Here is an 18,034-nt window from a genome sequence, read left to right as displayed (position 1 = left end):
CATATTTGGAAATCCAACTTATTCCTTAACCAATAATAAAATCTAGGTACTCATGGCATAGGAATTCATCACAAGAAGAAAAATAAAAGTTTTCATCTTTCTAAACCCTAGAACAAAGTATAAGAGAAGATAAAAGATATCCCCTTAGATATGATGAGTGATTCCCTTTTTATACACTTTTTCTTTCTCCACTGATCGAAATCTAAGTCGAACCCAAGTAATTTTCTGCCAACCTCTAACAGCGCACAAGAAGCCCATGGCCCAGTCAAGTTCAAGCCTTTCCTGCCAAAACCGGGTCAGCGGATCAGATCACTGAGTTGACTCGTCGGGCTCGGAATCCGGTCGAGTCTTGCCTGTATTCAGGCTCATTCGAGCGATATTTCAGGCCATTTTTCTGGTCCCTCCTTCCTCATTCATACACCATTTAATCAATCGTTTCCTGTGCAGCAACTCAACCAAAACAGACCCCCAACAACTCCATTTCAACAGCCGCAATATCACCAGTTCCATCATCATTCCATGCTCAGGTTACAAGCCTGCACCCTTCAGTAACACAACCACCAGAACCCTGTAGTTGCCACCATCCTCATCTGTACCACAACAACGTTGTAACAATCTCCACCTGCAAGACCCATCAACTCATTTCAGTAACGCTGTAATGTAGCTCCATCTCCAACAGAAACTGCATCAAACCCATCTTGAGCACAAACCACCACCAGAACCATTGCAATCTTCAAATCCACCTGCAATGACACTGCCCGCACTACAGTTCAGCTGCAAGCCTGCAACTGCAGCTGCTCTTGACTCAGTTCCTGCACTTCAACTCATTGATCTCGGCTTCTAAAATCTGCCCCATCCTGTAATGTCATTCATGCATTCACTCTTCCTAGCATTCATCTACTTGTTGTTCCAGTTCAAGCCACAAACTAGCAATTCAATCAGATCCTTCCAGAAACACACCAAATCCCAACTTCAGCTGCAATGCCACTTCCTGTGACTTCATAACCTGCAACAGCTATATCTTGTGACAACAACTCCCAGCTTCTTGTTTTCTCGGCTCGAAACATTCCAGCAGCAACACCACTATTGTTTAGACCACCACCACTCAGCTGCAACTTCAATTCAACCCTGCCAATGACGCACAACCACAATTTCATTATCACCTGCAGCTTCTTTCGAACTCCTTCTTTGTTGTCTTTTTCTGCAATTTTGAGCACAGCAACCAATTTTTCTTCCCATTCTAAACAGCACCACCAGTTCCGCTTGACTGCAATCTCTGTCATTCCTCTTTAGCTCTCGGCCGTGACTGCACTCCAATTCAGCAGCAACTCTAACTCCAACCAACACCACAGTGCCATATCCTTCTCTGCACTACTGCCACCAAAAACTGCAGATGCGAGTACTCTCTGCAACGTTTCTTACTGCCATAACCAGACTCCATTCATTTCTACCAAGTACAATACCATCTCAGGCAAACCTGTAACTGTAACTAGCTGAACCCATGAATCAACATCATCAAGAACCCATCTCGGCTTTTGAACTGCACCACCAATGCCTCCGCTATCTCATTGCTATATCATCTCAGCACCACCTGTAGCTGCTCACTGGCCATCAGTGGCAACATCAACACACTGCCATTGCAACCATCTTTCCACCAAATTCATCCACCAGTGACTCAAACTACCAGAACCACCTCCCTGAGTTCACACATCAAACCCCATTTTCCAATTTCTTTGTATTCAACTGCAAACATCAGTTCAATCTCACAAATCAAACTCATGGATCATAACCACCAGAACACCCTTGGAAACAACAGATTCATCTTCTTCTTTCTCAATACCACCACAATAACCAGCTTCATCTATGCTCAACCTCAGACCATTTTGCTGCCAATCAATCGAAATTAACTCAAACCCATACCTTCAAAACCTTTGTAAACTTGAATTACATCATGCTTCTGAATTTCTCCATCTTCTTCCCAGCAGCAGGCAAGCATCAACAAAACCCATCTTCAATTCAATCAACCTCAGGAAAACCCTAAGCTTCTTAATAATTAGTAACATCAGCTGCTCCTCCTTCTTCTCTCCTGAATTTCTCTGTCAACAGCAAATCATTCTCCTCCTTCATCTCGATCTGAAACAGTAGCAGCCTGTCTGTTGAATCCCATTTCTCCCTTGTCTTGAAATACAACGCCTCTTCTTTCTCACCTCTCTCAATTTCAGATGCAAACGATTGAGGTAGATCAATCTAGATTTTAAGCCTAGGTAATGAGTGAAAATGATATAGGCACCCTGCATATGATGGTTGCCTTCTATCTCCGACTGCACTCCCAATAGCACTTGCCACGTTTTATGCATATTTCTTTATCTTTTACTCCATTTGACCCGAGAGTACCTAAACACTCAAAAGTAAACATAAGATACATAATTTACATGAAAACTCGCGAAGAAAGCATAAACAATAGATAATAATTAAGGTGTTTTAGACACCTATCAGTGCGGCTGTGGAATATTATAGGGGTTATCTTGTATCTTTATAAACTCCTTGATGAATGCATTTAGCTTCCGCTTTATGATTGCATTTAAAGAACAACTTGATATTTTTGCTTTCTTTTGGTCATGAAATGTCTCTTTCGGAAATTTCATTAGGATCCCGTTCTTGTACCTTTGCCAATTTTATTGACAAAAATGGGGAGAATTAATATGTAGTTCGCACTACAAGTACATATGGTTTTCGGATCATTATGTAAGGGGGAGTGGTTTCCATGTGAGATGGAGTATTGACTAAGGGGGAGTGATACATATCACCATAGTATTGTTGTTGAAGTTGTGATACAATTGAACTTTGACGTTGTGTAATGATACTATGACACCGTATAACAATGATTGAGAACTATTGTTTTCTTGTTGTTATAACTACAAATTTTCAACAACGATGATGTTAAACTTACAACCTTTGGGATCATTGGAGTACTTGGAAGTGACGAAGATTTCGAGTAATGTTGAAGATTAGACATGTGGAATAGGAGCTACAAAAGTTAATTTATTTATTTTTTGTATTCCATATGTATTAATGGTTTTGCCAATAAAATTGACAAAGGGGGAGATTATTAGAGCATTGCTCGGTCGAACTCGCATGCGTTGCTATCTCAAGCATGTTTGTCAATGTTAGTGATCAAAACTATAAGTCTTGATTTATAGCCTCATAGCTAAAGGTCTCGGACTAGGATAAAAAGTGTAGTTGAGCTCAAGAACTCCATGGAAATAATCATACAAGACGAAGGACTACTCAAGGAACTGGTGGATCTTCATCGACTAAAAGGTATGCGGAGACTTGAAATTATCTGTCACTCAAAAGTCTATCTATCTATCTATCTCCTACTCTTGAGACAAAAGTCGTTTTAATATATAGACTTTCATTATGCACATTTGCTATTTCGAGCCGAGTTTATCTCGCCTATCTATTTCTCGAAATATGTGTTGGTAAGCTTTCGCATTAGCCGAATTCATCTTTACCTAGTGACGAAAGTCATGTTATGTTTCAATCAATTTGAAAATTTCTCTGACGAAAAATGGTCTGTGAATAACGGCAATATCCGTCCTCTGAGAATGTTTCAATGATTGAAATGAGAGTTTAGATTACATGACCATTGATAGGATATAAGCATTGTTGTGGAAACACATATATGTATAAGTCCTTATTCCTTGAACCAAAGTTTGCGAACTTTGTTGATCAAGAGAAATGGAAGTGGCGTGAGCCAAGTCCGCGAACTAAGTCTACGAACTGGCAGAAGTTCTCGACCCGAGAATTTCTGCTGGAGTTTGTGAACTCCTTCCATGAGCATAAGTCCGCGAACCCAGTCCGCGAACTTGAGCAGGTTATATCTAAAGTCGGTTGTTCTTGAACTAATGTTTAAATAAACTAAGGAATGCTTTTGCAAACCGTGACTATAAAGTTCATGAACCGATTCGAGTGAATCAAACCGATTTTGCTTCGATTGTGTCTTGTGTAGTTACATAAGATCTAAGCAATTGAACAACTCTCTAACTAGTTCATTTGAGTCATTTGAACTAGTTATGGTGAAGAAGAATATGGTTGATATGAAAGTAATCATATGGCTAACCATTTGGTTGACTTGTTGAACCAACAAATGTTAATGTTTGGGTACTGTTCATAAACCCAAAATTGGACATTTCATTTGTGTGTGACAAGCTAAGTTTTCGATATAACGGTTGAGAAATATTAGCTTGAATCTAATCAGGTTTTCATCTAACGGTGAATATTGAATGCTTTGTTACCAAGCTAACATTGATTGCAAACCCTGATTTGAAAACTATATAAGGGAGAACTCTAGCAACTGGGAAACCTAATTCCCACACATTCTGTGTGATACTAGTTGTGCTAAGCTAGAGTCGATTCTCCTTTAAGCTTTGGTTTCTTCTTCTAAACCAGGTTAACGACTTAAAGACTTCATTGGGATTGTGAAGCCAGACCGATACTACTTTTCTTGTAGTTGTGTGATATGATCTTGCATCTTCTATCGTTACGAGTACGATTGTAATAATTGGCTCGAGATTTTATATCTCCGATAGGCAAGATAGAAAAAAAGTCACAAACATCTTCGTCTCATCGTTTGTGATTCTACAGTATCTTTTTTCGCTGCGTCGATTAAGATTATTGTGAGGTGATTGATAATACTAAGTTGTTCTTCGGGAATATAAGTCTGGTATTATTGATTGGTTCCTGTTCACCTTGATTTACCAAAAGACAGAGCAAAACTCATATGTATATTCGTGGGAGACGGATTTATCTATTACCGTAGACTTTTCTGTGTGATACAGATTTGTTTATTAAAGTCTTCGACTTTGGGTCGTAGCAACTCTTAGTTGTGGGTGAGATCAGCTAAGGGAATCAAGTGCGCAGTATCCTGCTGGGATTAGAGGCGTAGGAGCATAATTGTACCTTGGATCAGTGTGAGATTGGTTGGGGTTCAACTACAGTACAGACCGAAGTTAATTTGGAGTAGGCTAGTGTCTGTAGCGGCTTAATACAGTGTGTGTTCAATCTGGACTAGGTCCCGGGGTTTTTCGCATTTGCGGTTTCCTTGTTAACAAAATTTCTGGTGTCTGTGTTATTTCAGTTACCGTATTATATTGTTTTATCTTTATAATTGAAATAATACAGGTTGTGCGTTAGTTCAATCAATTAGAATATCCGACCTTTTGGTTGTTGATTTAAATTGATTGACACTTGGATATTGGTCTTTGGTACCATCCAAGTTATCTCTCTTTGATAAAGACTCGCAGATTTCTATCTGCTTGAGTAAAGATCAAATCGAGAGATTGAGATATAAACTCTTTGATATACTTTTATCTAGATTGAGTCTGACTGTCTAGTTGATTCTCTAGAAAGTATATTGGAGTTTGTCCATACAGATTGCTAATCGAATTGTTGGGTGTGGTTGTTAGACCCCCGCTTTTTCATCTTTAATCTATTGCAGTCACTGGTCGGGTGATGGACAAACCTGTGGTAGCGGCAGTATTTAGGATTTTCCATTTCCTCTTTAGTTGGTGGGCGCCTGATAGGAGGCAGCTTGATGGCGTCATCTTGGATCCATGCTTCCAAGAGTTCAATTACTTCTTCGATTGGGAACGGGAAATCTAAGGCCTTTTCTCCGGTTTCTTGATGCTGCGCAGGAGTCTTAGCTGCAGCCTTTCGCGGTGGAGCTGCCTGATGTGCTGGCATTGCGCGCTTGGGTTGCTGTTCTGCCGCTGGAGCCTTCCTTTTTCCTCTTTCGCTTACCATTCTCACAGAGGGGACAGTGTTATATTGCTTGTTGATGAGGCGTCTATTTACTCGAGTTTCGCGTGCGTCTTCAACCTTGGCTGGCTTGGTTCTTTTCAACAATACTGGTGTTGTTGTGGACGACCGTTTAGTAGCCTCATGAAGTTCAGAGAATGTCTGGAATCGCAGATTCTCCAGTAAGGCATGGTAGATGGTAACCATGCCATTTATGCAAGAATCCACTAATTGTTGTTCGGTCACATTTGGGTCGTGACAATCCAGCGCTTGAATTCTGAATCTTTTGACATAATCATTTGGATGTTCATTGTTTCGTTGAAATATCCTTCCTAAATCTGATAAGGTAATTTGCTGAGACACAAAGAAGTACTTCTTGTAGAAAGCCGTAACCATGTCACCCCAGTTGGATATGTTGTTTGGTGCAATGTTGTTGTACCATGTATATGCTCTTCCGGTAAGTGACTTCGAAAACTCCTTCAAACGGAGAACATGATTGTATTCGTGCTCTCCCAAGGATTCCAAAAATCGAGAGACATGTTCTCACGCATTACCGGTGCCGTCATACAGGGAGAATTGAGGAGAAGAGTATCCTCTCGGAAGAGGAATCCTTTGTGCTTCAGGAGGATACGGGGGTTGATGTTGATGCATGTCCGCAGAATCGCTTTTGTCTCGATTTCGAAGAAGTCGTTCCACATCTTCTCGTATGACAAAATTGGGTGGTTGATTCCTCTCCGCTGGAGCTCCTGAATGAGTCTCTTCATCTACAAAGGTGCGCTCTGCTAAGGTATCGGCTCCAGGAGTATTGAAGGTGTTCCTCATTGGCTCTGGTTGGCGTGATGCCCGTGGTAGCCGCTCCGTTAGTGTATTGAGGAAAATAAGCATCCCTTTCTGAGTCGAAGACATGTCTGTATGATCTCTAGTGAGAACTTCATGTCTTTCCATCAAATCAACAATGGTAATATGGGATCGGCTTCCTCTGGCTCCCCCTGTTTCTCGTCCTGATGGTGGAGTAGCAGCGGCTCTGGTGACGGTTGGAGGTGTCACACTTGAATAAATGTTGGGGGTGGCGGCAGCGGCTCTGGCTCTGGTGACCGGAGGTGTAACGCCTGAAGGAACATTTTCTGCGCCGCTGGTGTTGACAGGTGGCGTGTTAATGCCACTGGAAGGAACGTTAATACCGAGAGTAATTTCAGCGCTAGTGTTTTCAGGGTTTGTTGCTGATCCGGACCTGAGTTCTACTATCTTGAGATCATGCTTGAAAAATGAAATTTGGAAATTGGAAATTGATATTGCAACCGAGAGACTAATCTCCCACTGTGATCGCCAATTGTTTGTGGGTGAAAACTGCTTATGCCAATTTTGGTAATTTTGTGTGGATGAGAAACGAGTCTAAACCCTAAACAATGCACCACACGGGAGTACTTTTGATTCGAGAGATCAATCTGTACAATCCTGGCCTAAACCAAGAAATGGCCGTTCCAGGCTTGCTTCGGTCACAAAGTGAAGGAGAAGGGTTGGTCTTAGGGAGGGAAGTGAAGAAAGTGTTGAGACCAGAATTGTTGATTCTGAAGGTGTGGTTGTTTACGACTTGTATTAGAAAGTAGAACTGGCTAGCAGAATGGAAAGCTATCAGGTGATTTCTTGATACTATGTTGTTGCCGACCAAAAACCTTTTGCTTGGTGGAAAATAGGTGAAGCCTATTTATGCAAGTCATATTTAAACGCACCCTGGTCTCGTAGGAAGTGGGAACGATTGGGTGATGGAATAATGGAGTAACATATAACCGTCAGAAACCCATGCTTCCATGATGAAGGAAGTGGATCCTTTTACACCCGTTACTTCTTGCCACCACTAATTGTCCCGCTTCATGACACTTTCTTATAATGGGCGTATTGCACGCGGCACGCTGTAAACCGCCAGACCAATACCCTGATGAGTATCCCCCAGTTTGTGACATGTTTGATGTCTCGACTGTTTTCGTGGAAAACGTGTAGCAGGTTGCTATGTGCGGCAAGTCAAAGTCAAGAGTCTTGCCGCATAAAAATAGCATGTGATGCTATTAGGCACGTCTTGGATGGTTGCCTAAAACTTGCCACAAGTCCGTCAGTTTGGTGGCGAACTTGGATGGCTGAGATTACATCTCATGAGGAAGGGTGGCCATTGATTATGGCTACCTTCTATTGGCGCCTGGTAATGGCACAGTGGTGTTTTTGGTGTATGCCAGTGGCACTGCGGCAGGACTGGTATAGATCATGCATGCCAGTGGCACGGTGGTATAAGTGGCACCTGGCGTAGCCATGGCCACGAGATTTAAGCGGCTGGTCGCCTAAAACTTGCCACAAGTCTGTCAATTCGGTGGCGAACTTGGATGACTGAGATTGCATCTCATGAGAAAGGATGGACATTGATTATGGCCATATCTTGTTGTATAGCAAAGTGTCGCCATTGGCATAGCGGCGTCTGGCGTAGCCATGGCATAGCAGCATGCCAGTGGCTTAGCCGTGGCAGCTGTTTTGGCGCATTGGTGTTTGACCCAAATATGGCTCTGACAACATTGGCCCTATTGCTAAGTTAAACTTAAGGCCTTAGGAGAATCACTTAACCTAGTTGGCATGGAGACTTTAGCTAAACTAGGGTTTGGCGTATCGAAACCTTAATTAGCACGTGTGCTGCGGCACGGTGGCGTGGCTGACATAGCTGGCGCATGCCAGTGGCACGATGATGCAAGTAGCGCCTGGCGTAGCCATGGCCGCTAGATTTTGGCACATTGGTGTTAGACCTGAAATGTGGCGTGGCAACATTGGCCTTGTTGCTACATCAATTCCAATGCTCCGGGGAACGTTACTTGGCTTGGTTGGCGTAACAACATTGCCTAAATTAGGGTTTGACATGCTGAAACCCTAATTAGTGTGTGGCATGCGGACGCGGCATGGCGATACTTTTTGTGCAAACGATGTCATAGCTGTGCCAAAGGAACTATAGCAAGGCCATGGTGTGGAAACATCCACAGGAGTAAGGATTACCGTGGGTGGCTATGATATGGCGCCATGCCTAGGGCTTCTTGGGTCCCACACGACTCTTGGCATGTTGTGGAGTCGAAGTGGCATAATTTGTACCACGGCTGGAAATTAGGGTTTGGTTAATGCAGAGTCGTGCTTCTGACTAGAAAACCCTAATTTAAGCTTATCATGGCGTTGGCCACGAACAGGAGGTAGGTTAGCACGCAGGGCGCTATTTATGGCATGTTTTGGCATGCTTCCACAAAGTGGCATGTTGGCATGCTGCTCATCTCATTGGCGCAACATGGCACGTTTGGCATGTTGGCGCGGTTTTTGGAAAGCCAATTGGCTTCATGACCATCTGGCGCAGTTTCCCCTTTTTAACACTGTGGAAAGTTTAGAGCAACCTGATTGGTCAAAAAAGAGGGTCGGCCAAGCATGGGCGTGGCTACACTTCTGGTGTGATTGTGGCGGCTATAGAGCGACCTGATTGGTCGATGGTAAATGGAGCTGGCAAGTATGGGCCCATCCACAACTTATGTGCGTGTGGCGAGTTTAAGGAGACATGATTGGTCGAGGGAAATAGGGCCGGTTTAGGATGGGGCGTGGCCCCATGGAAAATGGCGCCGGCTGGCTTAAGGCATGGACACGCCTCCCTTTGCTGCTGCTCCTATCCTGCGGCTCCTTGTTTTCTGATTCTCGACAAGATTTTGCGCCTACTAATCCATGGAGGATTAATTACCTAGTTTGCCTATGCTTAATTTCGACAAGCAAGGTCTGATATACTGCGCAAGGCGCAAAACCCTAACTTTTGCAAATTAGTCAGGGTAATTGATTGAATTCTATGTGTTGACACAGAGTTTTTTAGGTTCATTGCCAGAGAGCAGCCTGCTTACTGATTGAATACCTTATGCAAAGACCTTATCCTTGATATTTGGAAATTCGTGCTACACTGCTGCGAGTGAACACAAATTGTCATTCCATACCAACATTAAGGGTTCAGCCGGGAAATATAGCACAGAAAGCATTCAAAGAAACTTATATTAAGTGAATATAGGCAAGGTGCCAAAATTTAAAGAATATATGGGATTGTTGCTACATGTACCATTCTGGGTAAATTTCATGAGAAAATATTGAGTTGCTCAATAAGTGTGCCAGTGAAGAGGTTGAACACTCATAACTTTTACATGGCTCTGTCTCTTTGCAGAGTGACGGGCTATTAAATGCAGGGTTTTACAATTTTAGCCCTGAACTAAAAGTCACCATCAACACACAGACACAAGAAGTTTTGTTAACGAGGAAACCGCAAATGCAGAAAAACCCCGGGACCTAGTCCAGATTTGAACACCACACTGTATTAAGCCGCTACAGACACTAGCTTACTCCAAGTTAACTTCGGACTGGAATGTAGTTGAGCCATAATCAATCTCACACTGATCAAGGTACAGTCGCGCTCTTTACGTCTCTGAATCCCAGCATGACTCTACGCACTTGATTATAGATAAATCTGTCTCCCATAGATATACCTATGAGTTTTGTTCCGTGTTCTGATAAATCAAGGTGAACATGAACCAATTGATAAAACAAAATTATATTTCCGAAGAACAACCTAGTATTATCAACCACCTCACAATAATATTAATCGATTAACAAAACAAGATATTGTGGAATCACAAACGATGAGACGAAGATGTTTGTGACTACTTTCCAATCTTGCCTATCGGAGAATAAATATCGAGCAAATCTTAAAGAAGATAGTACTCAATCACAATAGAAAACAACAAGATCAAAACACGCAACTATAGAGAAAATAGTTGGGGTCTGGCTTCACAATCCCAATGAAGTCTTTAAGTCCTTAACCTACAGGGTTTCGTGAAAAACCTAAGATTAAAGGAGAATCGACTCTAGTCGCAACTAGTATCACGTAGGAGGTGGGGATTATATTTCCCAGTTGCTAGAGTTCTCCTTTATATAGTTTTCAAATCAGGGTTTGCAATCAGTGTTACCTTGGTAACAAAGCATTCAATATTCACCGTTAGATGAAAACCTGATTAGATTCAAGCTAATATCTTTCAACCGTTAGATCAAACTTAGCTTGTAATACACAAATGAAATGTACCGTCATTTAGATAAAGGTAACCTTACCTAAATGTGTATACTTAGTTGCTTCAACAATAATTAACCAATGGTTAGCCATATGAGCATTTTCATATCAACCTGATTCATCTTTATCATAACTAGTTCAAATGACTCAAATGAAACTAGTTATAGAGTTGTTCAATTGTTTATATTCTCATAGAAGTATATAAGACACAATTAAAGAAAAATCGATTTTGATTCACTCGAATCATTTCATGAAAATTATAGCCACGGTTTGCAAAAGATTACATTCCTTATTATATAAATGTATTAGTTCATGAACAAACCGATTTTAGAACATAACTTACTTAAGTATGCAAACGGGTTCGCATACCTAAGTAGACGGACTGAGTTTGGTTACGCCAGTACGCGTACGGGTACGCATACCAATTTACTCTTCCAAACTCCAGCAGAAATTCACGGAACTTGAACTTCCGCCAGTACGCGTACGGGTACGCATACTTAGTTTCCGGACTTCCAACAACCAACCAGTACGTGTACGGGTACGCATACCATGGTTCCCGGTTTTGGACTTTACACAAATGTGAATACACAATATGTTTATATCTAATCATGGTTACATGTTCTAACCCTTATTTCAATCATTGAAACATTCTTGGAAGACGATAATAGCTGTCCCACACAAACTATTAGCTTCAAAGCAATTTTCAAGTGATCGAATGATCAATACGAAACATTTCGAGTCTACATCAAATGACTGTCTCACACAAATCATGTAAGATGTTACAAGACGATTTTCACATGATCATCTTTTGACTTTCGTCAAGAATAAAAGATGAACTTGGTTAAAGCGAAAGCTTACCAACACATATTTCGAGAAATAGATAAGCGAGATAAACTCGACTCGAAATACCAAATGTGTATAATTAAAGTCTATATAGCAAACGACTTTTTGTCTCAAATAGGAGATAGAGTAGATGTACTTTTGAGTGATAGACGAGTTCAAGTCTCCGCATACCTTTTGTTGATGAAGTTCGACAAGTTCCCCTGAGTAGTTCTTCGTCTTCATTCGATGAACGCCGTGATGTCTAAAGCTCAACTACACTTTCTATCCTAATCCGAGACTTAGCTATAAGTTGACTAGAAATCAAGACTTATAGTTTTGGAAACTAAACTTGACAAACAAGCTTGAGATAGCAACGCTTGCGAGTTCGACCGAGCAGTGCTCTAACAATCTCCCCCTTTGTCAATTTTAGTGACAAAACTATCAATACATATGGATTACAAAATAGAAAAACTTTGTAGATTCTCATCCAAATGCTTGATCTCCTTGATTCTTCAACATTACTCGAAATCTTCGTCATTTCCAAGTACTCCAATGATTTTAAATGTGTTCAACTCAGCATCATAGTTTTTGAAGATCCGTAGCTATAACAATGAGAAAACAATAGATCTCAATCATTGTTATACAGTGTCATAGTATCATTACACAACATCAAAGTTCAATTGTATCATAACTTTGACAACAATACTATGGTGATATGTATCACTCCCCCTTAGTCAATATTTCATCTCACATGAAAACCACTCCCCCTTACATAATGATCCGTAAACCATATGTATTTGTAGTGTGAACTACACATTAATTCTCCCCCTTTTTGTCAATATAAATTGGCAAAGATACGAAAATTAGTGGGATCCTAATGAAATTTCCATAGAGATACTTCATGACCAAAAGAGAACCACATATCAACTTTGTTTAGATGCAATCATATAGCTGAAGCTAAATGCATTCATCAAGGAGTTTATAAATATACAAGATAACCCCTATAATATTCCACAACCACGCTCCCCACAAAGATATGGCAATTAAGCACAAGTTCAAATAAGAACTATCCCCCATAAATGTCAATCCCAAAGGAACAACAAGAGCGACCTTACTTTCACAAGAAAAGAAGGATTTAAAAGAATACTTTGATAACGAATAGAATTGTTATCTATGTAGAAACAAATACGAAATTGAAACAACACTACACTGACATTTTAAGCCTTGATTTCCCAAAAGATATGAATGAGTCCAAGGAAAAAGGCTAGAGAACTAATGAACCAAAACAACATCTATAGACGGCCGTAAGTGTTGAAACGTAGCAGTGTCTAAAGGCTTGGTGAGGATATCAGCCAATTGTTGTTCTGAAGGCACAAATTCCATATTGATGATACCATTTTCATAGATATCTCTAATAAAATGATCCTTATATCAATGTGCTTAGTTCTTGAGTGCTCAACAGGATTCTCAGTGATGCGAATCGCACTTGAGTTGTCACAAAAGATCTTAATTATACCAAAGTTAATTCCATAATCAACGAGTATTTGTTTCATCCATAGAAGTTGAGTACAACAAGAACCAATGTATGCTGCTTCGCATGTAGATAGGGATTGTGAGTTTTGTTTCTTACTATGCCAAGCCACAAGATTCAACCCGACATAGTAAAATCCTCACGAAGTACTTTTTCTGTCTTCCACACATCCTGCCCAATCTGCATCTGAATAGGAAGTAAGATCAGTGTTAGTATCAAAAGTATAGGATAGACCATACCCGCTAGTATGTTGTATATATATATCGTATGATCCTCATTGCAGCTGCAAGATGAGATTTCTTTGGATTAGCCTGAAATCTAGCACAACAACCAACACTAAAAGCAATATCAGGTCTAGTAGATGTAAGATATAAGAGGATTCCAATGATAGATCGATAAAATTTTTGATCCATATTTACTCCTTTCTCATCTCGATGTAGTTTACTAGTAGTGGGCATAGGCGTCAGTTTTGGAGTCGACTTATCAAGGACGAACCTTGATACAAGATCCTTGGCATATTTTTCTTGAGATAAGTAAATTCCATCCTTATGTTGTTGAATTTGTAATCCTAAAAAGAACTTTAATTCACCAACATTGCTCATTTCAAATTCCTTGCCAAGAGAGACTTGAAAATATTTTGCAAGTTTCTCAGAAGTTGATCCATAGATGATATCATCTACATATACTTGAGCAATGACAATATCTTTCCCACTCCATTTGGTAAACAAAATTTTATCAACTCCGCCTCTCGAAAAACCTTTCCTAAGAAGGGAAGTAGTTAGTTTTTCGAACCAGGCACGAGGTGCTTGTTTTAACCCATATTCGCTATATATCAAGTCCCTTAAAGAGTTCAGCAGCACCCGGGTAGGACATTGATTGTGCGTACTTCTTCTGTGTGTTGAAAATTCACCTTCTTTGTTGGGTACTATAATATCCTACATCCTGTCGAAACCAAATCTAGGATGTTGAGTTTTCTTAGACTTATGAACTTTGGAATACCAAAATAAATCGGAGCATCGCATAGTCCATCTGCAAAACCAAAACCGATAGGTATTATCAGAATTGTATGAAACGCATAAAAGTGATTACACCTAAACTTAATAAAGAGAAAATAGCCTTGAACCACATTGTCTTTGTAATCAAATTGATTAACAATGACACAATACTCAGTTTTGCATACCGCATTTGAAGGAATATGGATTAGCGATCCTCCACTTCTGTGTTGGCCCCAAGAATATGAAATTAAGATTTTATCTTAGTGTAACCCTTTAAACCCTAACCACAATCACAGGAAAGAAGAGATTATTAAGTGACGCATGACAGGAACATGAAAACTTTCCTGGATAAGTATGAGTTTTCTATTATTCTAATCATTCATTGCTAGTTTAAGTATATACTTAGACTTGTATCAATCAAGGATATATGAGAACATAAACATAATTAGGATGATCAACCCCTGTTTCTTTTTCATTTTCTGAATATATTAATATCTGTAACTTTTGTCTTTACCAAACTGAAAAAATCTATATTCTGAATCAAAAAATTCGAAAACATACAGGAAATAATACATGTAATTATCGGCAGTATTGTGAGTTTTTCTTAAGTAGTTACCGTAGTTGGGAGTTACTTTTATGTAAACTGTTTTATAAACAGTTTTCTGTTTGAAAGAAGACGTGTCAAAAAGAAAGGAGGGGCCACATACTCGGATTATGTGGCCTGACCACATCATAGCCGGAGCGGTTCGAGCTCCTCATGATAAGCAGGGAACAAATACTGATTATTTCCTAACCGTTCTCAGTCAGTTTCCTAGCATAATGTTGTATCTTTTAATCTATATGATTTCATTTGTCTATATGCATCATTTCCTTCTACATCATTTGAGTATAAAGGAAGTCTTACTTTCCATCTATTGTTTGATACTCAATTTAGTCTGTTAAATGGAAGTAAGTTTCCTTCACATGAAATTATCGTTAGCATTTACAAAGCTAACGGTGTAACTCTTATTTAACAACATATTCACGATTAGAGTTTGTTGAATTTTACAAAACAAAAAACATAATCAAAAAAATTACAAGAAAAAAACTAACTTACCGCATTTAAAATCTTTGAAAAAGAACGTGTTTGTAGTCTTCCACAATTGTTCGAATATAACTTGAACTACTTGAGTCATGTGGTTTATAGGATGTATATGATATAAATTTCGCCAAGGATATCTTCGGACCCTCTCATGAACAGCAGCGGAAATAACCCAAACAACGTGCAAAACTCAGACTATCCACCTCTTAGAAATACTGAATTAACCCGCTCTGGATAGCCAGATATGTGCACAGGGAGTGCACCATCACCGTCTAGTTGTCTAACATTTTGAAACTCATATTCTTTATCCACAACATAACTTAATCCTCTGGCTGGGGTACTAGTAGATCCTTTGAGTTTTCTGTTTTCTTTTCTTTTCTGACTCATATTTGTTTAGGAAGTAAAACTAAAAATAATTTTGTCAAACTAGCGAAGAGAAGAGAACAGAATAAATGGGAAGGGAAGGTGAAGGGGTAAAGTATTTATAGGCGTTACAAAGTCGACCGTTAGCGATATTAATTTTAACGTTGACAATATAGTTTATATCGAGCGATATTCGTGGTAGCGTTGGCGATGAGGACTTTATCGCTGGAGATATTATCTATTCCGTTCGTTAGAAACTCTGTCACTCAGTGGTTTTTCCATAGTGGCAAAACTCTTTTTCCATGCCACCTGGTATGTCAAACAAGCTTTTTTAACCTTGTGCATAGGAATAGGCCTTAGTGTTTGGGTCCCAAGTTTTGCTATTGATGGTTTTGGGTCGTTTGGCCGTTACGTTGACTGATCAACTGGATGAAATTTTCAAACCGTTAAATGATAGTTAATATCAAGTTATAACTTTTAATTACGAATTATTGGTTTGAAATTGAATCACGTGATGACGTGAGATGCCTTAAAAATTATAACGGCTAGAGAAGAGATTGAAGCAAACTATAACGGTTAAAATGCTACAGGTTCTAATTTTTATCAATTCTCATCATCAACATATCGATCATATTACAAAGACTGATTTTTGTTAGTTGTATCACCAACAAGATAAATAAATAACAACAACAACCATCCTTCGTTCAACATGATCATGATTAAAATTACTTTAACCATGCAGTAATGATGAACACAAAAAAAATAATGTTAATACTGATCATAAACTCATCATCAACAATATCAAGGTTTGTTTAGTGATTAATTAATTTACTTAGTTGTTGGCGGAAACAATGATCTTGACTGTTTGATGAAATCCACTGCTACTTAATGATTAATGATTAGCATGAGGATGTCAATACGAATAAAGTAGATCAAGCCACGTTAAATACCAGCAATAACCGTTATTTGGTGCTCCTCCTATCTGTCCATTGAAGCATCTTAGACAATACTATTTGAAGGAGATGACTCGTCAGGATTAACTAGGGATTTTCTTTGAGTAAAAGCAGAGTTCATCGTAATGTGAGTAGTCATTCTCCTAAATTACAAATCTTTAGCTATTAATTCTTTATATTCTTCTCATACCATCTAAATGTTTTGACCCTGAGCCGTTGGTTTCAAAATTAAAGATATTTTATTTTAAAATTGACGAATACAGATGAATGGCTAATGCGTAATTTAAAAAAATAATGGGTTTTACAATTTGTTCAGCGGTTTGATAATTTAACCCACTTGGGCGGTCAACATAATAGTCAAACGACCTAAAACCATCAACGGACAAACTTGGAACCTAAACACTAAACCACACAAAAATTTGCAAACCAAATGCTAATTTGCTCTTTTGTAAAAAAACCTTTTGTGTAAATTTTTTTTTGCTTTGATATATAAAAGATGCATATCTTATATTTTTTGAATGATTCTAGGTTGACCGAGGAGTTGCACCGAAGATTGAACCGAGAGGGGATCGCACGGTTTCAAATGTGCGCTCTCAACATTGAGATTGGGAAGTGAAAAGGCGGGGGTCTAACAACCACGCCCAATATTTCGCTTAGCAATCTGTATGGACTAACTCCAATATACTTTCAAGAGAATCAACTAGACAGTCAGACTCAATCTTAAGAGAAGTATATTAAAGAGTTATATCTCTATTTCTCAATTCAACCCGCAATCAAACAAATAGGAATTTACGAGCCCGATTGAATATAAAAAATAACTTGAACGGCATCAAAATCTAATATCCAAGTGTCAATCAATTTAATCAACAACCAAAGGTTGGATTCACAATTGATGGAACTTACGCACAACCTGTGATATTTCAATCATATAGAAAATATAATGCGAAAAAGAAATAACACAGTCTCCAGAAATTTTGTTAACGAGGAAACCGAAAATGCAGTAAAACCCCGGGACCTAGTCCATATTTGAACACCACACTGTATTAAGACGCTACATACACTAGCTTACTGTTATAGCATTGCTCGGTCGAACTCGCATGCGTTGCTATCTCAAGCATGTTTGTCAATGCTAGTGATCAAAACTATATGTCTTGATTTCTAGTTTACTTATGACTAAGTCTCGGTCTAGGATAGTTAGGTATAGTTGAGCTCCAGACTCCATGGCGATTATCTTACAAAGACGAAGAACTACTCAAGGAACCAGTGGAACTTCATCCGACTAAAAGGTATGTGGAGACTTGAACTCATCTGTCACTTAAAAGTCTATCTACTCTATCTCCTACTCTTGAGACACAAGTCGTATAAGTATGATAGTTTTCATAC

Source organism: Papaver somniferum, chromosome 5 (genome assembly GCF_003573695.1).
Source record: "Papaver somniferum cultivar HN1 chromosome 5, ASM357369v1, whole genome shotgun sequence".
NCBI lineage: Eukaryota > Viridiplantae > Streptophyta > Magnoliopsida > Ranunculales > Papaveraceae > Papaver > Papaver somniferum.
Note: the sequence above shows the minus strand (reverse complement) of the source record.